The 26,377-nt window shown below is 38.8% G+C and overlaps 2 pseudogenes; both read right to left on the minus strand.

The window, feature by feature from the left end:
* Nucleotides 1–12,573: 12,573 nt before the first annotated feature.
* Nucleotides 12,574–13,187, minus strand: LOC148215085 (heat shock factor protein 2 pseudogene; annotated as a pseudogene).
* Nucleotides 13,188–13,588: 401 nt separating this feature from the next.
* On the minus strand, nt 13,589–14,628 carry LOC103048658 (heat shock factor protein 2 pseudogene; annotated as a pseudogene).
* Between the last annotated feature and the right edge of the window lie 11,749 nt (nt 14,629–26,377).

The following is a 26,377-nucleotide window of genomic DNA, read 5'->3' on the forward strand; positions in this document are numbered from 1 at the left end:
AAATAGTTCAAGTCCCAAAATATTAGCCATGGACTGAGGATAGACAAACAATTTCTAAATCCAGATTAGAAAGAGGCGCTCTGTTCTGAACAATCAAAAGGCAGATGAAAGGATTGCTAGCTGCCTTGAATGCTATTTTGGACGCAAAGGCAGGATATGAATCTAATAAATAAAAATTACATTTCCTGGTTTTCCTCAACTATTTAATAGCACTCAGGCTCATCTTACACTCTACCCTGCTCTCTCGATAATGAACACGAGGCTGGAATATTATTATGTGAGGTTTTTTTTCAATAACCCCCAAAACACTAATTTTTGAACAGCAGCCTCATGCAATACTTTTCAGAATTCACCAGAAAACTCCATGTTTTGTGCATACTGTATGCCATAAGCTTGCTCAGGGACAGAGGGAAATGCCCCACCAAGGAGATAAGAAAAAGGAAAATCTGCAGTCCAACTTAACATGTACAAGCATTTCAAACAAAAATCCAAGAAATTGCATTGCTATTGTAATCAGTTTCAACCCCTATCCTGTTTCCCTAAAAAATACCCAGTACACCAGCATAAATAACATTGGATTACTGTTCAAGGTTGTCACATATGTTATTTTCCTCTATCATTTACTCTCTCCACAGTAGTAAAAGATAACAGGTATGATAGCACTGGGTTGCCCAGTAATGCTGTCCTAATTCAAGAGTCTTTGTCTCCTTTGTTTAATGTGATATTGGAATTCCTAGGAAGCTTTTTCAACTGGTAAATTTGAACTCAATTCTTGTTTTGATGCAAATGAAAGAAGATCTTGACAAATGGTCTAAAATCCCTTTGAGTATTTGGAGTAAAAATAAATGTAATTAAAGTCCATTTACCTCCAAGATTGATTTACATTGAGATACCTTCCTATGTTTGTACCATCACATTATTTTAAACTAATTTACAGAATACTGAATAATCCTTTTTGACAAGCACATCCCGTGAGACTTTCATTGCACAAATTACAATTATCTGTTTGGAAAGGCAGATTTAACTTTCAGGTTTATTACTGGGCATTTTCCTATTGTTGATATATATTGTTTGGCAATATTTGAATTGGATGCCAAGCATGGGGCATAGTCTGTAGAGATGCCCAGGGTACATTCTTACCCTGTTATCTGATCCTGTTGTACCCGATCTTGTCAACTAGATCCATGTCCCTCCTGGCTGGTTAAAGCTACTTGGGAGGTGACATATGGGTGGGTCCAGGTGATGGTGAATTCATCCTTGAGGGAGGGAGTGTTCCCAGCTGCCTTTAAAGAGGCTAGTGCATCCCCTCCTCAAGAAGCCATCACTGGATCCCACCATATTGGACAATTTTCATCCAGTCTCCCACCTCCCCTTTTTAGGGAAGGTTGTTGAGAAGGTGGTGGCATTGCAGCTCCAGAGGACCCTGGAGGAAATGGATTATCTGGATCCTTTTCAGTCAGGTTTCAGGCCTGGATTTGGGATGAAAACAGCATTGGTCACACTCATGGATGATCTCTGGTGGGAACGGGATGGGGGTAGTGCATCCATCCTTGCTCTTCTTGACTTCTCAGCAGTTTTTGATACCATCAACCATGGTATCCTTTTGGGTTGACTTAGAGTTGGGAATGGGCAACACAGTTTTGCACTGATTCTTTTCCTTCCTCCAAAGTCGATCCCAACTGGTGTTGATTGGGAGCAAAAGGTCCAGCCCATGGCCCCTCCACTGTGGGGTGCCGCAGGGTTCGGCACTCTCTCTGCTCCTTTTTAACATCTACCTGAAACCACTGGGTGAGATCATCCGCCACCATGGGATGAGATATCATCAATATGCAGATGAGACCCAGTTATACATCTCCATCCCGGGTGACTTGAGTGATGCTGTGACCACCCTTTCATGGTGCCTGGAGGTTGTGGAGGTCTGGATGGGGCGTAACAGGCTTCAGCTGAACCCTGGGAAGAAGGAGTGGCTGTGGATTGGAGGCCCCTCTGTGTCCGAGAGTTTACATCTCTGGTTTTGGATGGGCTTGCATTGCCCCAGATGGACCCGGTAACTCCTGCTCAACGAGCAAGTGGCAGTCGTGGCCAGGAGGGCCTTTACCCACCTTCATGTGGTGCACCAGTTATGCCCTTTCTTGGATCAGGAGGCTCTCTGGTCAGTCACTCACGCCCTCATACCCTTCCAGGGCTACCCTGGAAGAGTATGCAGAAGGTACAGCTGGTTCAAAATGCAGCTGCATGGACAATCTTGGATGCCCCAAGGATGATACATATAACACCTTTGCTGCGGGAGCTGCATTGGGTGCCAGTTTGCTTCTGGGTCCAATTCAAGGTGTTGGTTATCACCTTTAAAACCCTACATGGCATGGGTCCAGGTTACCTGAGGGACTGTCTCACCCCCATCACATCAATCTGTCCCACCCGGTCAGGCAGAGAGGGCACATTGCAGACCCCATCAGCAAAGGAATGTTGGCTGGCAGGGCCCGGGAAGAGAGCCTTCTCTGCTGTTGCCCCCGCCCTTTGGAATATTCCCCCCCAAAGGTGCAGTGGGCCCCTACCCTCCCAGCTTTCTGGAAAGGAGTAAAGACCTGGTTCTGCCAGCTTGCATGGGGCGATAAGAGTTCTAATCAATCCTGGGGGTGGCTGGTGCCCTGATGATGCTCCCTGAGCTAATTCCATCAATTCTTGAAATTTATTATTTACTTAAGACTGTTTTTATATTGTATTTTAATTGATTTTATCTTCTCTGTAAACCGCCCAGAGTTGTTTTTTAACAAGATGGGCAGTGACAAATTTGATATATAAATAAAATTAAATTAAATTTAAAAATGTTTTTGTTTGTTTTGATGAAGGGCAAGGAAGAAAGGTTTTCAACAATATGGTCACCTCTTTTGAAGTTGTTTGCAACATAATTTTTCAGACTCCCTTTTTGTTCCCCCTTTTTTATTATTGTCCTGATTATTAATACTGCTCCATGTGTGCATCCTTTTTGTTCTGTGAATTAGTTTAATACAATAAAATAAATAATAAAAATATTCCTCAGACTCTATTCTGTCTTTGCTTTATTTATATAGCCATACCTCCCATTTTATCTGCAATCTGCATATAATCTTTGGGCACTTTTTTGAGCCTGATATGATCTGCAGGGGGAGCATCCCCTCAGGATCCCACAGGTAGGAGAGGCACATTATGAAAAGATACGGGAGAGGGTCTTCTCTGCTCGCTTTGGAATTTCTTTCCTTGGAATCTGAGGGGGGGGGGGGGGAACCAACATACCAGCCTTTCAGTGCCAGGTAAAAAACTGTCTTTTAACAGTTGAGTCAGTTGTAATGTCTACTATCTGACCTTAAGTGCTTTCTGTCAGTGTTATTATGATTATTAATGCAGGTTTACATTATTTTCATTTGGCTTTACTGTTTGACAGGTTGCAAGTTGACCTAGAAATTGAAGTTTTATTCTGCATTCATTCATTCATTCATTCATTCATTGGATTTTTAACCAGGGAAGAAGAAGAAGAAGAAGAAGAAGAAGAAGAAGAAGAAGAAGAAGAAGAAGAAGAAGGAGGAGGAGGAGGAGGAGGAGGAGGAGGAGGAGGAGGAGGAGGAGGAGGAGGAGGAGGAGGAGGAGGAGGAGGAGGAGGAGATGATGATGGTAACTGGATGGGATACACTAACTGCTTACAAGGAGCTATCATCAACTTCTGAAAAAGGCCATCTGCCAAGGGTATTCCCTTGGCTTCCTGTTTTGCCTACAGCTTCTTTGAAGATGAGAAGGAGGTCCCTTTCTTCTTGAATGAATGACAAAGGTCTGTACTTTGGAATATGCAGTTTGCTTTGGAGAAGTTTAGGCAAATTGCCTCAGGGGACTATTCTAGGTAATCAACACATCTTTTGAAAATAAAAATACCAGGCTTGTCTGATTCTGCGGAAGCAAGCTGGTTCCTATGGGTGATTATTCTTTGTAGTTGGAAGTGTGGCAATTAGTAGCTCAGCTAGAGAATGCTAAATGGAGCCCAAACTTCCTTTAAATACCATCCAAGTGGCAGAACCAAGAAGTAAAGACAGCCTCATTTGTTCTCAGAACTTCTTTATCTGTTTTCTTTTTTTCTGATTTTCCATTATGGTGGTAACAGGTATCCCCCCCCCCCCCGCCATAGACATATAAGCTGCATTTACTACCAGACCTGAGATGTGCCCTCTCCCCGTACATATGAACTGCTGAAAGTGCCCTTGTAAGGAAACATTCACAGCAAGCTGAACTGACCCTGAGTGGTGACAGGGAGAAGAATCTCTGTTGCTTCAGATGAGCCAGGGTTTGGCCACAACACCATCCATCCATCCTTCCCTCTGTTTAACTTAAAGCAGCAACAGCCATGAAAAGAAATCTTGGCAACTATTATTGCAAGCAGTTAGGGGGAGAAATTCTACTCTCTTTTGGTGCATTACTGCCAGGGAATTGGAAAAGGTTCAAGAAGGCCAGTAAACTAGGCAGTGGTCCAACCATGAAAAAGTAATCAGAACTCTATGTACACATGGGGACTCAGAGCAGGTTCTGGAAGTTACTCTCCTTTAGTCCAGGGCTGTTGTGAGAACATCCTAATGTACTTACTATGAGCTGCCTTGAACTACACTCAGGGTAGGATATAAATTGTGTGTGAGTGTGTGTAGTGAGAAAGCAAGGAAGCAAAAACACCTCAGGTAAAATCATTCCAGCATATCCACTTTGAAAGCAGTGTGATTATAAAAACTGTAGGTGAGGCGCCAGCAATGATAGTGTTCCAGCCATTCCCAAAAGTCAATGTTTGATCTTACAAACAATCAGACCTGCACCCCTAGCCCAGGTTCTGTCGTGAGATTTGATGGAGGACCATCATTATTACTGAAGCAACATTCAGCAGGCAAGTCAACTTTCAGAGGTGGGATTGATGCATGGAGTCCTGGTCTTTGCCTCAGGCAACAAAATATCTTGCCTGCGAATTATTATACGGACAAAATGGATGTCTGTTTCCTCAGCCCCACCCCCGAGTCACAAATAGCATGAAAAAAATGATCATTTATATTAAATAAGATACAGCACAAGCCAGACAAGAGTATCACAATCCATCATCAATTTCAAAATGAACCAGACAAGCAGATATAATGCTTTCCATTAAACGTCAGCATCTCACCATAAACAAAGCCTGCTGTTTGACGGAGAGGATGTGTGTTTTATGAAGACCTAAGCATTTGACACATTCCATCATTATTTACCTTTAGGCAGTAAGTGGCTTTGTGGGCCTGAAACAGGCAGAACTGACTATGACTTTAACCATGGTCATGCCGTACATTTGTGAGTGTAAAGGAACACATGAGGAATGATGAGCAAGCCCTCCTCTTTCCAAGTCCTTTTGGTGATATCACTGAAGAGCCTGTCTCCATGACTACAGAAATATTGTCCGCAGCAGGGGAACTGTGTACAAAGTCAACCGTGCAGTGTTCTGATCAGATGGAAGCCTTTGCAGGTGTGCATGGGCTTCCCACTGCAGATACTTGTGCTGTACCGGTCGAGAGCCAGCTCTTCAGTCATGTCACTCATGTGAATTGGAGGGATTGCTCACCGCTCCTTGAGTGCTGAATTCAACATATTGCCTGAATAGGGCTCCTGTGAAATACAAAAGTTGTCCATTGCATTTTGCCCTCTGAAAGTAATTTAATTTACAACCAAACTCATTTCTTAGAAGCTACTTTGAACCTTTGCCATTTCTAATTCAGTTCTGACCTAGATCTGATAGAGTTTGGGAAGCCAAAGAGCCATGCTTTTGCATTTCTAAGAACAAGAGCTGGGTAATGGCTAGGATTCATTGTGGCGATAAAACTGAAGGAAAGAATATCATGTATGCCACTTTGAGTTTTAAAGAAAAGGAGATACAGGAACTCAATAAACCTTATACTGCAAGCATGGTGGGGGAGGGCAGTTTGCTAACTGAAGTGTATTTGCATTAAAGATTTATTTATTTATTTATTTATTTATTTATTTATTTATTTATTTATCAAATTTAGTCACCACCCATTTCACTCAAAGAGCAACTCTGGGTGGTTTACAATAAAAATTGCACCTCTTCTGACTTAATCTGATTTCATACTTTGCAGACTAATATGAAGATCAGAGCATAACTATTTTCCCTTAGATTTAGATTGTCCCTTAGATTTCACACTTCATATGAATTTAAAATGTAAATTTTAAAGTTTCCCTGGGAATTGGCCCTTCTTGCTCTTTGTTTTAAAAAAAACAAAGCAATAGTAACTTGGATATCTAACTTCTACAGAGCTGCCATTGAAACACTCCTGTATTCCCAAACACCTAGAACCACTTTTATAACCTAGGATAAACTAGGATAAACCAACCAGCACTTCTTCAGCCAACTGATGGGGGAATGAAAAATATACCAGCTAAAGGGTGTCTCACCCAGTGTCCTTCTTCTGCCATGCTTGTTTTCATTGTGATAGACAAATAAATAACCCTCTGCCCTACTAAAGCCCAGGGGAACCTTCTAATGAGAAAATGGCTGGCTTGGCCTCAGAACTCCATGGAGCTCCGATATCACAATTAAAAAAAAAAGTTATTGCATTCTCCTGAAGCTGCCGCTGAGCTGGAAGAAAATCAGCTCAGGGTGTGACAGTGAGGTGAGATCACAGGGCTGCAGAGCAAATCTGGGAGCAGTACCAAAGCTCCTTGTGAAAGCACCCTAATACCCAAATGAGAACAACAGGGACAATTTAGCTTGCTCTTCTGCAAAGTGCCATATACCTTATTAACAATAGAATTCTGACCTGGCTTTCTTTCACTGAAATGCTTATATAACTAGCCAGACCTTTTGTCAAGTGGATCACTGTAAATCTGATGATTAAAAAAAACAGAAGAAAACACAAAACAGGTGGAGCCATTAGTTTCACAATATAATTCACAGTACTGTAGATAATAACAGGGAAGCTAAAACAGATCACCTGCTCACAAACAGTATGTACATTATTTTGTTAGAAGTATTTGCAATGCTAAGGAGCAATAGAATCTTCAGATTTCCTAGCATGGTTTGAACATGCTTTTACAGATTAAATAAACTTGATAAAGAAAGAGTATCATTGCCCAGGATCCATGGATAGAAAAGGAAAGCATAACATATGCTCTTCCCTTATAGCCATATAAACTGTGAGTATGTGTATGGGGTAATGGTTAAAGTGACTAAAACCAGGAAATTCAGGTTCACTCTCTCGTAGCCCAGCCAACCCACAATGGGTGACAACAATGGGTGCTGATATAATTAAAATTACTTACTGTGTAATGGCGTGAAAATGTCTGAGAAAGGAAAAAAGATTGTCCAGGGCTGAAAATGATAAGTGTAAAGCTCAAAAACGAAGAAAAATGGAACAAGAGGGTGCCTTTTTAAAATTCCTAACAAAATTGGAAGATGAGCCAAACCATAGGAGGTGCCAGAATATTACTTTGCTTAGGGTGCCAAAATATCTAGAGCCAGCCCTGCCCACCGGGTTGACGCTGTGGGGAAAACTGGAGGAAAACAGAAACATTATATATGGCACTTTGTGCTCCCAGTGAAAAAGAGGGATATAAAGCTAGTAAATAAGTACATAAAATAATAGATTAATATAACTGACACTGCTATCAATTTAGCAGCTTCTATAATTCACAAAACCTTTTGACTTGGTTCCTGATTAATTTAATGTAGGATGTTTACAGATGGCACTTTTTCCATCCTCTTCTGTACCTTCTCTTGCATCTCTGAAATATTTTCTTGGAAAGACAGAGCACTTTCTCAATTGGGTTTGAAGGATCTCTGAGGGCAGTGAGATTTGTTTTAAGTTAGATTTGGGTCCCCATATCCTGCTTTCTCAGCAGTTGCATTCTTTCTCCATTCCTCTTGGAAATGTTTTTTGTGAGGTCCTGGTTGCAGTGCTTGGGGGAGGGGGAAAGAGAAGTAAAGGAAACTCTTTCCATTATCTTTCTTAATGTGATATAGCTTATGATCCAAGCCATTTTATTTAGAAATGGAGCACTTCTAGTTGAGGCTTTCTGTCTGATTCACAGAATTTTACAGGGTTTAATGTTATCTGCCTTTGTAACCCTCTCATATTTTCCTACCACTTTTCCTCTTTTTTTTCCCTTACCACAGAAAATGCATGAAGCAGGAAAAGATTGCAGATGTGCACAAAAGTACTTTTTGATTAAGAACAGTAAGAGCTGGCTGGTGTGGGTCTTCTGGGCTGTGTGGCCGTGTTCTGGAAGTTTTGTTTCCTAACGTTTCGCCAGCATCTGTGACCGGCATCTTCAGAGGGCAGGAGCACAGACAGGAGCAGTCTGTCTGTGCTCCTGCCCTCTGAAGATGCTGGTCACAGATGCTGGCAAAACGTTAGGAAACAAAACTTCCAGAACACGGCCACACAGCTCGAAAGACCCACACAAGCCATCGTATTCCAGCCGTGAAAGCCTTCGACAATACAACAGTAAGAACTGCCTGTTTGGAAGTATCCACAGAGTCATATTTTGCTGTGTTCATTTGTTAGCCATGTAGGATAATGACAGCCAGTTACTAAAGTCATTCACTATTGATACTTCCACCATGACAGATTAGGTGCTGGTCCTAGTATTCACTGGTTCCTTCTTGGGCCAACTAATTAGTTGTGAGTGAACACAAGTTTGTCTGTGCAGATATGCAGCTCAACAAGGTGACCATTCTGAAAGACAAGTCAAAACTACAAGGGTGATCCCAATTAGGGTTGGTTAGAATTATGGCTCTCACTTTTCTGTCTAAGTGGAATATATTTTTACAGGTAAAGATAAATGAAATCCAGCACATTTTTCCTAGCCTCACTCACTTCGTTCTTGTCTACTTTTTGGAGAACACACCCCTGTGAGCCTCTCAGAGACCAAGAGCAGCTCCTACAGAAAGTTACACATCCCTGCCATAACCAATATGCTATTGTTACACTAAGAACCTACTGAGTGAATTAGCTTCACATATTTGGGAGGGGAGAGGAGGGGGGGCTGATCCAAACTATCAGTATCCATTTACTCTAATTTAGCTCCTATTTAATTCTTAGTCATCCTATTTTAGCATCCATTTTCTAAAAGAGACAGTGCCATAATGACAGGCCCATTTCACTCCCCCATCCAGCGCTTTAAGATGCACTTGGACTTCTATTTACACATCCCTGTTCTGTTTGTTCATATAATTGCTGCTAGACTCTGTGCTAATAGGATGAACTTTATCTTTTCACAAACATTGCAGATAATTTCTCTGCTTGGTAAGGTACATCTTGTGATTAATAAAGAAAAATTATTAACTCCTACAGAGTTTCCTATCAACAACCTGGATTATGAACAGTTCACCCTAAACGCACTGCACTCCTATTAGTAAATCTAAGCTAATGAAAATCTGAAGCTAGTTCAAAGGCATATGCTTCTTCTACCCAATTCTTCCTGCAAATGGGATGCACAATTTTATTTTGCTCCCATAATTGTCTTTATGAAAGAAATGATTCGCATTCACACACCTGATTTCCCATTGCTCAAGTCAGTCAAGATGATATTTTCAGATGTGACTGGATATATGCACTGGCTCCACTGAAGGACACTGCACTTGGCACAATTAAATAGGCATCTCTGTGATCTTGGACCTGGAGTTGTTCCTCTACCTTGCAAGCCCCCAGCTGATGATGCAGTCACCAGGCAACAGATGTGCACTGAAGACTTTTCACTTCTCAGGTCCTTTCTAAAATCACTAGAACTGTTAGATGTATCTATACGGTTCATATCTTCTCAAATTCTGTATTAAAAGAACAAAAACTGTAATATTTTTATCTGATCTGTCCATGATTCACTCATTTTATTGTGCCTGTAGTTGAAAAGATGATATGTCTATTTCCTTCCAAAGGATGAAAGGGCATTTTTAGGGCTATGAAATTTTTGCTTGCACCAGCTGGCAAAGACACTCTTTTTCTCAGCCATGTACATATTAGAACCACGGGCAGAAGCTGACAAAAATCAGCTTTTTACATACTGCATCCTTGTGTGTTATTTCACCTACTGCTTTTCCTAAGGCATGGCCGTAGACCTTTTTCTACATCAAGAGTGCTGTGGTCAGTCTTTGAATGCCATGCTGGGTGCCTCAATCTAAAAAGTAGTGGGTAGGGCCAGGACAAACTGAATTGGATTTCTTTTCCTTTACTTGTAAATTGAATTAAAATTAAATATAGTCAACTTTATTCCTCTTTAGTCATACATGGCAAAATGTCCTCTTTTTTGGCACAAGGACAATTGTATTCTTGACATGCACCTGGAGGCTAAAACCCAAGGCTTTCAAAGGCCAGATACTCAGATTGTGCACATCTGTCTATCCAAAAAGCAACATTCTGACATGGAGTACTTTTTTTTCCACGCTGCCAATATTCTCACTACTGCTGGACTTTTCTATAAAGAATAATCTGCTAGCTCTTGATTCTTCACTATTTGCTTATGCTTAAGCAAAACAATGAAGTACCAGCAATATCATTCAGGTGTTTAAACACTGGTGCAAGCCCCTTGTTACCTGCTTGATGTTACTTTCCGATCCAGGTAAAATATATACTTATTTTTCCCTTTGAGGATGTATTAACTGAGCTTCCAAACTAGCACTGAGGGCATCTACCATTTTTACAAGCTGCCGGTGTATAAATTACAAAGAAACACAGAAAGACAAACGTGTAGAAACTCCCTGCTTTTTCTTTCCTCTACAATTTAGAATCCACAATCTAAGACAGGGTTGGCATATTTGGTTTCATGTTAAAGATAGTCATCACTGAAACAGCCAAAGATTGATGCACGATACAGAGCAGCGTGTGAGTTAGAAGCAGAAGTGAGCTCCTCTCCCCCTCCCTCTCTCCACCCCCTCCCCCTTGCTGCAGTGCCTGTTGGAGTCTTGCATGACCAGGTTTGTTGAAGGAATGGGGTGGGGTGAACCTAGAGCCTCCTGTGACTATGGGCATCACGACAGCTGCTTCCTAGCTTCCCTGTTTGTATGCCCCTGAACAAACCTCTTATTTTTGCTGTCTCGAGAAAACTTAAAAATGAAAGAGCATTTAGCATAAAGGTGGCTGAAGGGTGTGTGTGTGTGGCAGGGGGGTACATCTAATGTTCCAGGCAGATGGAGCTGCAGTGAGGAGGAGGAAGATGCAAAGTGGATGAGACGGTGCCCTGCTCATTGTTCTTTTCCCTCAGATGTTGAGGAGGTTGGGGGTGGAGTTTTAATTATGTTAATTCTATTTTAGAGCTTGTATTATACTTTTCATGTGTCTTCCGTCAGAAATGGCTAGAAACCTGGCCATTAATTTTCAGTAATTCTGCTCAGAGCAGCAAAAAGGGGGCCTGGGATTACATGTGATCTGAGACCTCTGTTTGACCATCCCTAAGAAGGCTATTACTGAATTATTTGGGCCTATATATAAACTTTTTAATGAAATGTATGGGATTTATATTACAGAATAAAAACTTCATGATTTTTCCACCACACATTTCACATTCCAAATGAATTTTGTTTCAGTGTTTCACTTCTATTGCTTTATAGTCTTGTTCTCTGCTAGATTGTGACTGACAATCATTTGGGGTTTTTTTTTTTTTTTCACGCTGCTCTTCCAGGGGAAGAGACTGATGATGGTGGTGATAGTGGTTTTTATTCAGCATGTCTTGATCCTGAGTGTTACATTTACTTCATCCAGGGAGGCAGATCCCTGCTTGCAAACAGAGAGATATGTTCAGAGTTGTTCTTTTATTGAGGTTAACTGGAGCATCATTGTCAGCTGAGGACTTATTTACTTTTCAACTATTATCCTGTTAGTTGTTCAGCAATTATTATTTTTATTAGATTTAGATCCTGCCTTTATTTGCACAACTTCCTCGTGAAATGGGCAGTGTCCAAATTTGAAATATAAATAAATAAATAAATAAATAAATAAATAAATACATACATACATACATACATACATACATACATACATACATACAAGCTCTAGGTGTACATAATGCTCCCATCTCTTATTTTCCCCACAGCAACCACCCTGTGAGACGGGTTGAGCAGAGAGAGAGAGACTGACCCAAAATGGGCACTCTCCAGGTCCTATCTATTAAGCACTATCATCTCACAGGACCTAAGAAATGTGCCTTCCTGGTGATGTGGAATAATATCTCCCTGGAGATTCGTACTGCTCCCACCAGCCTGACCTTTTGTAAACTGCTTAAGACTTGGTTGTTCTCCCAGGCCCTGGGCTAGAATGGGGGTCGAGCTCTCTGGTTGGTTATTGGCTGCTTGGCTTTTGGGGGTTTGGTTTCAATTAGCTATCTTTCTTTTACCTCTTCATGTTTTTTGTTTTATTTTTTATCTGTAAGCTGCCCAGAATCAACATGGAGTTGGGTGGCCTCAAAATTGAAAGAATAAATAGTCACCCTGCTGGCTTCTGTAGATAAAGGACGACCAGAACTGACAATCTGCCAGCTTCTAGTTCAGCAGCTTCACCACTACACCAAACTGGCTCTCTAATAGGCAATGACACATTAGTGTCCATCAGCAGGAGCAAATGCACAAAAATAAATTAATGTAGCTTCACTGGTTTCAGTTTCTGTCAGTAGCCCCAGAGAAACAAATTTGCTTTGAGTTGATTGAGGATCCAGATGGCTTTTGAAGAGTTCTTCTAATGGTTTATCTAACAGTGGATACTGATTCTGGTGTACTCTTTGTTTCTGAGGCTGGGTTTCCGTGAAATAATGCTAGGAGGGGGAAGACAGTATATTGAATGAGCTGCTTATCTTCTTTGGAAAGAGAATTTTTCTTAGAACTAGGGACATTTTGTGAGTCTTGTTGACGAACATTACTTTTCATAGTTTCAATTCTCTTTCTGCTTTTGTACTACTGATATGATCTGTTTGGTTCATTTGCATGGAACTTGAAAAAAAAATCCACCAGAAGATCTAAATCTATGCCCAACTGCTGTCCTGAAAATGTTCTAAATGGCATTAGTACTCTCAAAGTAATCCAGAAGCTCCATCTTTCCAAGTTAGTTGGTATTTTGTGAAATCACTCCATTTTTACTAAGTATGGAAACTATCACTAATAGTGGGTCTTCTCCTGTTAGGGTTAATTGATTGTTTAATTGAACGGCCCTAGACATTAGTCAGTAGGTTTCACCAGTGGAAGAATCATAGATGAAATGGCAACTGGTTCAACATTTGTATTTTCTTGAATTATAGGAGATAGTAATTTTCATTTTTTTTTTTTAATCTGCACTCAATTGTGACCAATTCTGTGGCGACTGCCTGGACGAGTCCCTGCAGTTTTCAAGGCAAGGTGTTTTGGAAGGAGTTTGCCATTGCCTCCTTCCTAGAGCGGAGCCCAGCTGGCAAGTGCAGGAGGCGGGGTATCTGTTTTTTCACGGTGTTTTTCGGGCGTATGCGGCTTCCGCGTTACCAGCAACTGGTTTCGTCTCCCGTGCAAGGTTCCACCAGCGTTTTTTTCTCCCACTGGGGTGAGAGTACCCATTTATCTACTCATGGATGCTTTTGAGCTGCTGGGTTAGCAGAAGCTAGGGATGAGACAGCAGTCATCTTCTATTATTACAATGCTAGGACTATATTTTGAAACAGTATCCTTGCCGGTTTCTGGAGTAACAGGAGCCTTTTTTTCATCCCCACTGTCATTATAATAATGTACCTGACTGTTGTCATCTCTGCTTTAAACCATCAGTCCTGTTGTACGAAACCTGTTCACAATATTTCTGCTGGCTCTGTCTGCCGAAATAAGTTGTAGTTTGGAGCCCTAGTGGTATTCATAAGGAGTGGGTCACAAGCTGGTTATTCAGAATAACAGTAGCAATGAACATTACAGTATTTCGAATAACCTGTTGCTGTTGCAGATGTTTTGCTCTCAGGTCTGTTTCCTCCCATCAAAGAGATTTCTTTTCTCTCTTCAGTGCAGAAAGCCCACACTGTTTCTTATTTAATTCCAGTTTTCAGAACATTACTTATAATTTTAGACAGGCCTTCATGACAAATTTTATTTTCTTCAGACCTTGAAGAAGAAACCTTGCTTTTAATATGTTCCAGTACATCTTCCTGACCTAGCTTGAAATAGGGCTGCTGAAACTCAACAGGGCCATTTCTTTCCAGGTTAACCGTGCCAGAGTCAGCATGAACTCATTTACGGAAACCATACATATTCACAAAACTTGCCATGTTGTTGTGCTTGAAGTTCTTTGGAAAAATTGCCTTGGCAAATTTTTGTTCAACCAACAAAAGGAAAGTCTGGCCATTTTGGCCGCAGGTGGTGAGCTGGTTATTCAGCACACCATCCACCCGCACCCAGAGTTTACTGAGAAAAGCTGGGACTGCTGTGGCTTTGTCATTTATGCAGGCTGAGGACCTGTTTGCTATCTCACTGTGGCACGGTGAGGCGGCAGAGAAGGGGCAGTCTTGATCGCTGTCCTTCCTCCTTTTGGAGGTGCTAACTCTTCTTTGGCTGCTGTGCCTGTATAGGCTTACAATGTGCACAGGGCCAACTCCCAGCTCTTGCTTAAACTGGACAGATCTACCTTCATCTGCACAATGAGATGCCATGTAGCTGACATTTAGCATACTATTTAGGGAGTTGGTTTAAGAAATCCTCTGGTTTTCTGTGTTTGTTATTCATTTTCCTCTTGGTCTTTCAAAATGCAGCCAAGATAATAAAGTCCTGTCAATCTGTTTTTGCTATTTCATTTATCTCTGTTTAGATATTTGGACTTTGTGATCCCATTTATTCTCATTTCTTTAGAACCGGAACATCTGATCCTGTAGTTGTCTCTGACAGATTGATTCTACTTGGGTGTTCTCATCAGAAGAGCTTATCTCTGGCACTTGAAAAAAAAATCACTAACACTGTCTCTGATTTCCATTTTCAAATGTGGCCAGCAGCTATTTTGGTATTTGCAGGCTTTTGATGTCAACTGCATTCTGCTAGGCACAAGGAGGATTTTGTTTTTCTTCTGGAATTCCTTTGACCTAATACAGTATTTTGGAGAAAGAAATGTCACATATTGGTCGTTTTGATATGCCACAGTATATTACGATTTAATTTGTTCCAGAGTTCAGCCCTGACATCCATTTTCTTTGCCAGGTTTGAAGCCTGGAATATATCAAGTGAGGAAAGTTGAAAGTGTTCTTGAGCTGCAGAGTGTATACGCCTAACCATTGAAGGAGTGGACTCATCTGTCAATTTTACTTTTCCCACACGTTTAAGAAACAAAACTAAATATCTCTCATGTTCTTTCCATCTCCTTTATGAGGAAGTAAAAGTTCTTCCCACCTTATACCCAGTGAACTGAGTGAATTTGGACCATGTTGTATTAGCTTCTGCATAGGTACTTAAGGAGAAAAGACTGTCAGTTAGAGAAGAAGTGGCAACACTGATTTAGTGCCATAGACATGGCTGAATTTAAAGAAATTATATGATCCACTGATATTATGCTGATGATATTTTATTGTTTAACTCTGAGTCTCATACTTCGATTTCAGCTTTGTTGCATCTGAGTAATGTCTTTGGCCAAAATGCAGGATATACTATTAACTGATCTAAGTTGGAATTGATGCTGTAGGTAAAGACTTGATTATTCATACATTAATTAATGGAATATAATTTTTGTATATGTATTGAATTTATAACGTATTTAGGTATTCTTATTCCAAGTGATGTTTCTCAAATAATTACACTGAACAGCAATAAAATATATAAAGCAATTTCTCTGGTCATTGATGCATGGGAGTCATTAAATTTTATTCTTTGCAGTAGTATAAATACTCTTAAAAAGAATGTTTTAGGATTGTTTATATTTTGCAAAGAATTCCTATCTCTCTCTCTCTCTCTCTCTCTCTCTCTCTCAAATATTTTCAAAAATTCAATACACTATTTTGAGTTTTTTCCCTGAAAGGAAACTTTGAAAAAAATGCAATTGCCAGTTAATGAGGATTTCAGTTTTCCACAAGTGAAATTATACCATCATAGTAAGTTTGGATGTCTTCAGTCATCTACTCTGTTTGTACAAAAAAGGAATGAGTAAATCACTGTGCTGCTGGAGATGCATCCAGAATAATGCGTCAATAAGACACAAGTTTTTTTCAGTGCCCTAAAGTTATTACATTTTGGGAAGAATTAATTACATATATTAATTTGGCTTTGAGACAAATGTTAGTATTTCCAGATTGTTTTGGACTACATAACTGCTACATAGAAATTGACAGCTGGACAATGGAAATGGATTCTCTGTGTCATTATTGCCAAGAGATTAGTTCTTCAACATTTGAAAGAAAAATGTATAGCCCCAGTTACCCAGTGGATTGGAAGTCTTGATGTTACTTGTATCTTATGCATCAGTCGCCTATAGACATAGATTATGGATGGACAGTTGCAACCATTATGTAAAGACGTTTATCTAAATGGAGGATATATTTAGAATTTATCATTTTTTTCTCTTTTACTTAAAAAAAAAGGATTTTCTCTTATTTTCTTTCCTCTCTATTTTATCAAAGAAAGAAAGGAAGATTTAAAAAAGAAAAGAAATTCAGATCCACATTTTAGGGCTTATTTTTCCCAGATTTATTTTTTAAAAATGATAACAAATCCATTCCTGTTTGACTCTGTTGTATGACTAGCATCAAGGTTCATCATCAGATTTCCTTCCTGGTTTCTTTTAAGATAAGAGGTGGCTGCTTGTTTGGAATGCAGGATTGCCATGGTGACAGTCTGTCCAGAGAATTTGCATTTTTATTGACAAACCAGAGATGTAATTTACATGCTGCCTTCACAAAGAAGGTGTTGCCACCTGACAACTTCTGCTGGATATGTCACATTTCTTCACTTGAGATATTTGCAAGTGACAGAGTGAGTCCATTAAGGGTTTATTCCACATCAGGGCAAGAAATGCCCCATTCCAAAATATACTAGGTAATAAATATCTATATGTATATTGTCATGCCAATTTTCTATTCTAAAGACATTGAAAACACTTGAAAATTGGGGGTGGGGGTGATGACTGTGTAGAAGACCCCCCTCCGAATTATGTAACCATTTCACATTGCTGGACCTATTATGACTTTTAAGACCTTTCTCCAATTACAAGATTAACTTCATCTTTCTAAAGCCAATTGGCATATCTCCAAATGCACATTCATGCTGGCAATTAATCTGAACGTATGTGTGGATTTCAACTCTCAGAATTTTCAGCAATAGTCATGGAACCTGGAATGCTAGGAGCGCAAATCCACCCATTTAGAGGGCATTCAGGTTGGGCAAGGCTAGCTTAGCTTGTTGTTGTTGCTGTTATTATTATCATTATTTACTGTCTAGATATGATTCCTTTTCCTTTCTGTACATGGGAGTTACATTCAAAGTTACTCTGGAATATATCTTGATTCCATATGTCTCTCATGAAATTAGGATTTGGGCATGCTACTCCCTGTTTTTAAGCAATAGGTCTAAAGTATCATTACAATTAATTTTTAAAAATATTTCATTGCTTTTTAATGTGTAATAAAAGAAAAAAAGAAAATTATCAGGTATAATAATAATGAAGTATAAAACAAAACAAACTATAACTAATTAATAAAGAAAAACAAACAGAAGAAAAAAACAGAAAATTCTCCCTCTTCCTAAAATGAAGCTTTTATATCTATAATTTGGAACTACGAAAAGATCCTGTAGAATGTTGAGGTTATCATCCAATGTCTTTGTTAAATGTGGATGTAAAAATTCTGGTCACAACTTTGGCTCATAAGTTGTAAGGTATGGCCTACAGTAGCTCATCCTGCACAATCTGGCTTTATTAAAGACTGCCAAGCATTGGACTATATTAGACTGTTAGTTGATATAGGTGCAGACTTTGATGAATCAGATTCAGTGGTGATTTTCTAACTGGATGCAGATCCAATTTTGGAAATGTGTTTTGGTTAAGTTTGGTTTTCCTTTTAATTTTGTTGTCCAGATTAAAATGTGGTATTTAAGCCCATTAACAAGGGTTAACATAAACTGAATTGTTTCTTTATCTGTTAGGATGCTACAAAGTTGTGAAGGATGTCCCACTTTCTCTTCCTTTATTTAACTTGCAATGGAACCATAGGTCTGTTTTATTAGTCGGTGTAAGGATATTTCAGTTAAATGAGTTGCTAGATTGAAATATAAATTAATTGTGATATGCTCCTGATACTTTATCATTCACTGATAATTACCAATGCTTTTTATCGAAGTATATGCATATTACACAATCCTTTGGCAAAGTTTTAGGCTATTTTATTAATTAGAATAAGTTTAATATATTTCTTATTGGTTGCTAAGGTATGCATGGACATTTAAAAAATGGGGTCCTATATTTTGTAAGGATTCATTTCAATATCTTGGAATTATTATGCCTAGAAAATGTTCTTTGTTGGTTAATATTCTCAATTGTTTATACTAAATTTACAAAAACAAATAGTTAAAAGCCACACAAGTATGAATAAATGTTGGTAAAATAAATATTGCTTCAAAGTAGATGTACAGTATTAGAAGGTTTCCTGGGCCAATAACTGTAAAGTATTTAAATCAGATTGATCAGATACTCAGAAAAGTATTATGGGATTGTCAGATATGTAGATTTTTAAACATCCAAATTAAAGTTTCCATATGAAGATGGAAGTTGCAATTTTCCCAAATTTCAGTTATGGCACTGGGTTTATATTTTAACCTATTGTTTCATGAAATTCTAATAATTCATTTAAAAACCATTATGGGTACAACTATGAAGTTATTATCTTGCTCCCTTAATATCTTGGTGAAACCTTTACTCTAGTTTTAGTCATGATTCAGTTGTATCTAATATATTAAAAGATGCAAAACATATTTAAAATACTTTGGAAACAAGATTTTAACTTGATCCAAACTCTCACAATAAGTTATTATGGGATAATCTAATCCTTAAGATTTCTGGAAAATCATTTTTCTGGAGTTCAGTGCCAAAAATGAGCAATAATATTTGAGAGCATCTTACTTCTAATCTATTTTTCAAAGCACAGCATTTGGTGTTTTGCAAAAACAGTTTGGACCCCTTGAGAATGCTCAACAGTAATATATACAGTTAAACCATCTCTTGACAGTATAGATGGGACCAGATACATTAGCTGTGTCTAAAGTTCCTAATGTAACTGGAAAAATTTCGCAATTCCTAAAGCTACAATTAATCTTTATTCACAGAGAAAAACTTGTATAAAGATAGATATGGATAATTTGGAGATAATTTAGAATAATGAGTTGGAATATTCAATTTTAACGTATCAAAGATTTGGGGTTTTTAGAAAATATTAAATTAGTACCATATGACCTTAAGGTCAAATTAATTCCAGAAAATATTATTTTTCAAGTATATTGGATACCCCAGACAATGTATAATAAGAGTTGGATTTCAGCTTTTGTATTTTAGAAATAAAGTATGCTGCAAGGGATTCTGACTCATAAGTGTTATGCTTGCTCCAGGTTTTTATTTTACGTTTTATATTTTCTTTATTTTCTTAAAACTACAGACATATTTAAAATATGTGAATACCATTCAAACAAAACTATATATAAAGTTCTAAATTAAAACAAACTGGCAAATATAAGTGTAAAAAAGAAAAATGGAAGAAAAATGGAAATAAAACTGTTTTATATTCTACAATATAAATATAATAGTTTCATTTTTATTTAAAAATATTAGTTTTTAAACAACAAATTGAAATGTGACTATATGGAAACCTATTGTCTGGTTTTCCCCTTCTCCTGAAAAAAAAAGACAAATTTCATTAAGCCAACTTTTAAAATCTTGTATATATGTTATTTTCCAGGAATACATGATCACTTTTTTTACAGCTTAAAATCCTGGATGACACATGTCAATACTTTCTACATATGGATTGACTTTTTATTTATTTAAATAAATAGTAAATAAGTAAATTGACTTTTTTACCAATGGCATGGGAATGTCATCAATATGATCCTGTGGGGCTATTTGTTACCTAAGACTAAATACTGTGAGAGGAAAATTTTAGTAGCCTTCTATATGTTTTAATGTTAGTTTTGATTGGATTTGATAAAGCCAGGTTAGCTTCTTGTGACCTGTAGGGCAATGACAGGAAAAGTCAAATGCAAGACTAAGCAACTTGCTGATGGGAATAGAACAGGAAGGTATGGTAAAATTAGCACCGAGGACGTTACGAATCAGTTGCTAAACCTAGGAGTCATGTCTGTGGTTTGTGGTTTTAAAGGATAAAAAGGATTGCATCTGAGGGGGTCGGTACCATTTTGGTCAAGCTGTTTACCTGATGGCTCGATTAAAATGGTCACGACATTGCAATGTGAATCTAAGTAGGTACCTTGTATGCTATTGGTTGAACTTTACTTGCTTGTTGAACTAACATTTAATAAAGCTTTTAGAACTTTGAAGTGACTTGTTTTATGGTGTGTCTGCCTCCCGTGTTTAACGAGGTTTTTTCCCTGACAGTACCATTGTATTAAATTAGCCAATTACAAGTACTTGTTGTATATTTTAGACCCTCAAATAACAAATGAACTAGCTTAGAAGCAATTAAAGAAATACTTGGCTTTCTTAAATGTACTACTTTTGTGCCATACAGTAAACAATATGCTATCTTAATTTACATGTTATTATTTTTGGCAAAAGGATGAGCCACATTCAACTACATAACTTTCCCTCCCCTCTGCCATTTAATTTGGGAACAGGTTAACAAAGTAACACAGAAGGTTGTTTTAGAAGTGAAAAGAATATTACTCCAATACAGAAAGTTATGTTTCACAATTTGAACTAGGCATGGAAAATATGCAACATATTGGAAAGGGAGAAAGCATATGCTAATGAGGTGGGATACATGCAATTCTGTTTCAACAGTTAACTTTTAAAAGGATAATTTCTTGGGGAAAAAGTGTGTCCGGTGATATAGTCCCTCTAGAAAAGGGGACGTATGAGATTAAATTCCAGACAATGCTTTTTAATATGTTACTGATAATTCTTTGAATGAATTTGATCTCTGAAAAGCAGATACATACATGAACACGGAGAGCTAAATTTGAAATGAGAACTTAATAGAATAAGTTAATAAAATGTTGTTTGACGATGCATTACACTTTGGGCATTACAAAAATTAATAAATGAATAATTTACTGTTTCAAGCAGAAGTTCTGAGTTTCCAGGGAAAGCCCTCTGAGGGACCCCTGAACGCTTTATCTCCCTCTTTACGGCTGGAGAGGAAAAACTGGCTAGAAGGAAACCTTACTTTGTAGTTGTAGTGGTTAACTCCTCAGCCACTGTGAATCATTTTCTGCCTGTGGCTTTTCTGCCCTTCTGTGGTTTTGTTGCTATCTGTTGTTTTGCTATGGAGAGCTGGAATATATATTTTGGATTTATTATGTCACAGTTGGTAGTCCATCTTATAATTTTAGAATTAAGGTCAAATTGGTTTTATGGCTTTTGTCAGGTGTTGGCATTTGTTTTCTTCCCTGAACAAGCTTCTCTTAAATAAAATAAGCACTTTAGTTTTTAATAAATAAGAACAAAAGCTGCTCATTCAACATTCTGTCATGCAGAGATTAAAAAAGTTTAAAACCTCCATTCATCTAAAGATTAAATATCAGAATAGGAAGGGATTTATTTCCCCTGATAACAATTTAATAGGCTCCTAAGAATGATTCATTACGAAATAGTCATGACACCTGCTTGTGCACAAGCCCCTTAGAGCAATGCCTGTGAGGTAGCCAGCTAGCATAGAAAGAAGAAGTGGAGATTGGAATGCCTTAAGTGCAAAGAAGTAGCTGCTTTGAGTGGCTGATGAGGCAACAACCGGTCTCCTCAAACTTGGTCTCAGTTTACCATTGTGGTTCCCTCTCTCTTGGTTTCTCTCTCTCTTTCTGGCTCAGTTGAGTAAAGTCAGAAGTCATGGTTAAAAGGAACCTTAAACACGTTTTCCCGTTTCAGATGTTAAACTATAGTTTGCCTCAAACCAGGCACAAAGGCAGGGAATTGCCATGCGCGAGACAAGCAAGGAGGAAATCTGAAGAGCTATCCGAGCTTAAAATGTTAAAACATTTAAAACAGTTAAAACAATCACTGTTTGCCTCTAAAAACCATTCCAAAATTTTGTTCTTGGAGCATTGGAGAAATAGGATATTGTTGCACCTAAAGAACCTAGAGAAAAAATTGATTAGGTCTTTTACTATAAATGGATAACAATTTCTTGGTATCTGAATAGAACTAGTGCAAGGATGCCAAAAGCTACTGAAGAATTGATGATATGAAAAAGATGAGAGTGCTAGACAGAAATGGGCCCACAGAGTGTACCCTTCACACCTCAGTATACAGTAATCCTGTATTTTATGGTATTCCATAGAAGCAACAACTAACAAGAACTGGTAAATTAGAAAAACAACTCTTCTGGCACCTTTAAGAATGATAGATTACAATGTATGCTTTTGCCATGTAGAAATGCAGGAAGAATTATCATGGGGGCTCTTCTCCAGTCCTGGAGCTGGCAGAAAATTATACCAACATAAAGGTTGCCGAGCTGACTTGAGAGCATCTCTAGCTCGCCCTGGGCATAGCGTTGCCCTTCCTTACAGTGCAGTGGCCTGCAGTGGACAGGGATTGGCTTGGTTTCTCCCTCCTCCTCCTCAACATCACCAGCTGGTGGGAACACATCTATCAATCACTCTGCAGCTGGGCTGCGGAGGAGGTAAATTTGGACAGATGGTTAAACCGATGGAGTTAGACGTCTGCCAAAATTCATTATTTTACATGGGTACATTTAGAAGACTTCTTCCTTTGGACAAGGGTTTAGTGCTATTCCAGAAACGTACTAAACGTATAATCAAAAGCAGCCCAAACAGGTATGGGGAGAGTTGTTTTATAAAGCAGCAGAGAAAGAGAACTGGCTCCCCTAGCCTGTTTCCCCATGCAGCTCTCTCCCCTCCCTTCCTGCAAACTAGTCAGTTGCTGTATAGGTTGATCAGGGACTCTAAGCTAGAGGACTGGCTCAGAGACTAGGTGGGTACTGGGGAAGAGGGTGCTTTGAATGAGCTGGACTCCCCCACTTTCCAAAGCAGAATGTCCCTAGAAGACAGTGGCCAAGGGTGAAAGGGGATATGCCTGCACAAGCCTAAAGTGGCCAGTAGGTGCCGGGCTGATCTGTCCACTTACAGGTCACTTGGCTGCAACACTGACTAAATGGACAGTGAAATGAGTCCGACTGCATTTCATGACTTGCTGCTTAAAGGGAAAAATGTTACTTTGAAACAGCGAAAGATGAATTTAAGCTTTCTTGGATATGAAATGAAGGGAATGTCTTGGGACACTGGAGGAAAAAAGAAAGGCAGATGAGACATGTTCATGTCATGGTTCAGTGCAAGTGGGGAAAGGCTCTGAGCTGACAAGTACAGTGGTACCTCTACTTACGAACGCCCCTACTTACGAATTTTTTGAGATACGACCAGCTCCGGCCCCAAAAATTTACCTCTACTTACGAACTCGCCTCTACTTACGAACCGGATCCACGGCCATTTTCCTTGCTGCCACGCGGTCGCAGCTTCCTGTGGGCGAGATCGTGGTAGCAAGGAGATGTTCGGTGAGGCTTTTGGTGTGTTTTGTGGCATTTGGAAGGTTTTTGTGGCGTTTGGAAGGTTTTTGAGGTTTAAAATGCATATGTTTCAGAACTGTTTAGTTGTATTTACATTGAACCTTATGGGGGAAATTTACCTCGGGGTGCGACCAAATTCGGAGGGCGGATTAGCCGTATTTACATTGAACCTTATGGGGAAATTTGCCTCGTGGTGCGACCAAATTTGGAGGGCGGAACGGATTAACCGGATTTACATTGAACCTTATGGGAAACTTTACCTCGACTTGAGACCAACTCGAGTTGCAACCAGAGTCACGGAACAGATTAAGTTCGTAACTAGAGGTACCACTGTATATATGGACCAGGTTGTGCTGAGAAGGGCAACTCTATGCACTGAGATCAGAGGTAAATGAAATGCAAAAAACTATAATGGGTGAGTTATGTTTCAGTTTAACACTGTAACACTTTCCAGACAAATCACTGTATTAATCAGTTGTGGCAAATGTGACAAAGACACCTGACTTCAAGGTACCACAAAACCCTTTGCTGTATCTTTAGCTTAAACTTCTTTAAAAGCACAATGATAATTTTCAAAGCCATATTCAGGACTGTGCAAAATATCTTACTACCTGTAAGCTCATTTAACACTTGCAGTGTCTGATATCTTGAGTCAGGCTTTAGGTGACAATTTACAGTTCACCATTTTCACCTTCCAGTCTTCCTTCAAAGGCGGCTTTTTTAAAGTCAGTGATAGATAGATATAACTCAGATGATTGGTTAGGTCAGTTCTATTGACATTCAGAAACATTTGGGAATGGTACCCTGGTCTCAATGACTCTATCCTTGCTTTTTAATATGTCTGATTGGTGTTCATTTATTCTTTTGTATAAGAGAGAATGGGGAAAAATTTGTGTCCAGTTCTCTTTTGCATAATAAAGGAGTAGTAGTATACCCTTTGGAAAAATAAGGTTGTCCTTGTCTGGAATGGGTTAGTTTAGAAGAGCAGAAACATATAAATAATTGGGCTGATGCTCATGCACCTGAACAATAGGCCCCTGTAAGATGTTATCTGCAGCAAAATGAGACCTATAGTCCAGATCAAGTCCTTCAGGCCACTTACCTTAATGGAATCAGTGATGGTGAACTGTTGGTCATATATCATTATAGAAAAAACTAATGGTATGGCTGCTAGCTGGGAGTTAAAGGTCTGGGATAGAGAAGGGAGTTCTTTGTGCAAAAGATATCTGGTTTACCCACAGTAAGCCAGAAAGTCAGCCAATAATGATGCAATGAGTCATAATCAAAATCCCACATGTATTTTGATAAAGGAGGCAGGGGTCTGCTTTCCTAAGATTGTTGAGATATTCTTTGGGTCAATGTATTGTTGCAAAAGAAAAATGGCTGAGTCAGTTTTAAATAGATCTGCAGCCCTTTTCTTTTTTGAGTCAGAATGCTAGTGATGGGTGAGAAAAATGCAGAGGATGGGGAACATAGCACAAGCAGATAGAAGCCTGCTCGAATCTAGAAGACTCCTTACTCCTTAACCATGCGTCTCACATGAAAAGAGAGCTTCATAATATGTAAAAAAAAAATCCTCCCCCCTAATCTATTCTGCATTCCATCTGGCATTGCACAGTATCACGTTTGAGCAATGGGGAAAAATTTTGTGGATCGCAGGTAGCTTTTGCCCTTTAGGGCTCTGGATTCTCTGATATGTCTGATATTGGAGGTTCCCATCAAGAAGGCTATGATGATTTGTTAAAAGAGGTTAGTTTAGTCTGTTAAATGAGTTCAAGTTAAAAAGTCTTATTCTTTCTTTCCACACCCATTTCCTGTAAGTCTATGCTTTCCCAAAAGTTATCAAGAGGACTTTGGGTGATTCCCTTTTTCCCAGAAGCCTCTGCATTCCATCTGGCATTGTACAGTATAGTGTTTGAACAGTGGGGAAGAATTTTGTAGATCTCAGGTAGCTTTGAGAAGTAAGAAGGGAAGAACTTCATTAAGTTAACTTGTCATTGGATCCAAGTCAAAATTCCAAAAGTAGATATGTTTTGTATAATAGCACCGTCTTTCGCAATTTGTCTTTTGTTTCTATTTAGTTAGTTACCTTGCTTATTTAAAATTTGTCCAAATTATGTCCAAAGAACTTCGGGCAGAAACACTGAAAAAATGCCAACCCAGTGATGTTACAAACTTCAATGTGATACATGATAAGCATGATAAAATTTCTTTCTAAAACTGATTTAAAACCCATTTATAGGGCAGTGATGTTATATCAATATGCTTCCACTCAAGCCGTTCTTTTCTGAGTTAACTTTGTAGTCAGTATGTCATAATCATCACTTTCTTGCCCAAAGAAGTGATTTTTTGCTATTTGTTTTATATCTGATATTATTATATAGATCATATTATTATTACCAAGAAATATCTATTAAGCTTCACTCATCTATGCATAATCATTGCTAACATATAGAATTGAATCCAGATTCTTTTGTTATATTAATTTCAAGAGGATCAACAAACTTAATCTGGCTCTAACCACAATAATGTTTAGGCAGTGTTTATTTCTTAGAGCACTTCTCCAAGTTTGGTCATTGTTACCTCTTATACTCTTTCAGTCAGAATTCTGCCAAACAAACTCTCTTAACAAAGTAATGTCTATTCACTTTTGCATTCAAACTTGCTACTTTTCCCTTTATGA

This window comes from Python bivittatus, unplaced genomic scaffold (genome assembly GCF_059951505.1).
Source record: "Python bivittatus isolate LINGU-HERP-01145 unplaced genomic scaffold, Pbiv_v1 ctg000480_np1212, whole genome shotgun sequence".
NCBI classification, from domain to species: Eukaryota; Metazoa; Chordata; class Lepidosauria; order Squamata; family Pythonidae; genus Python; species Python bivittatus.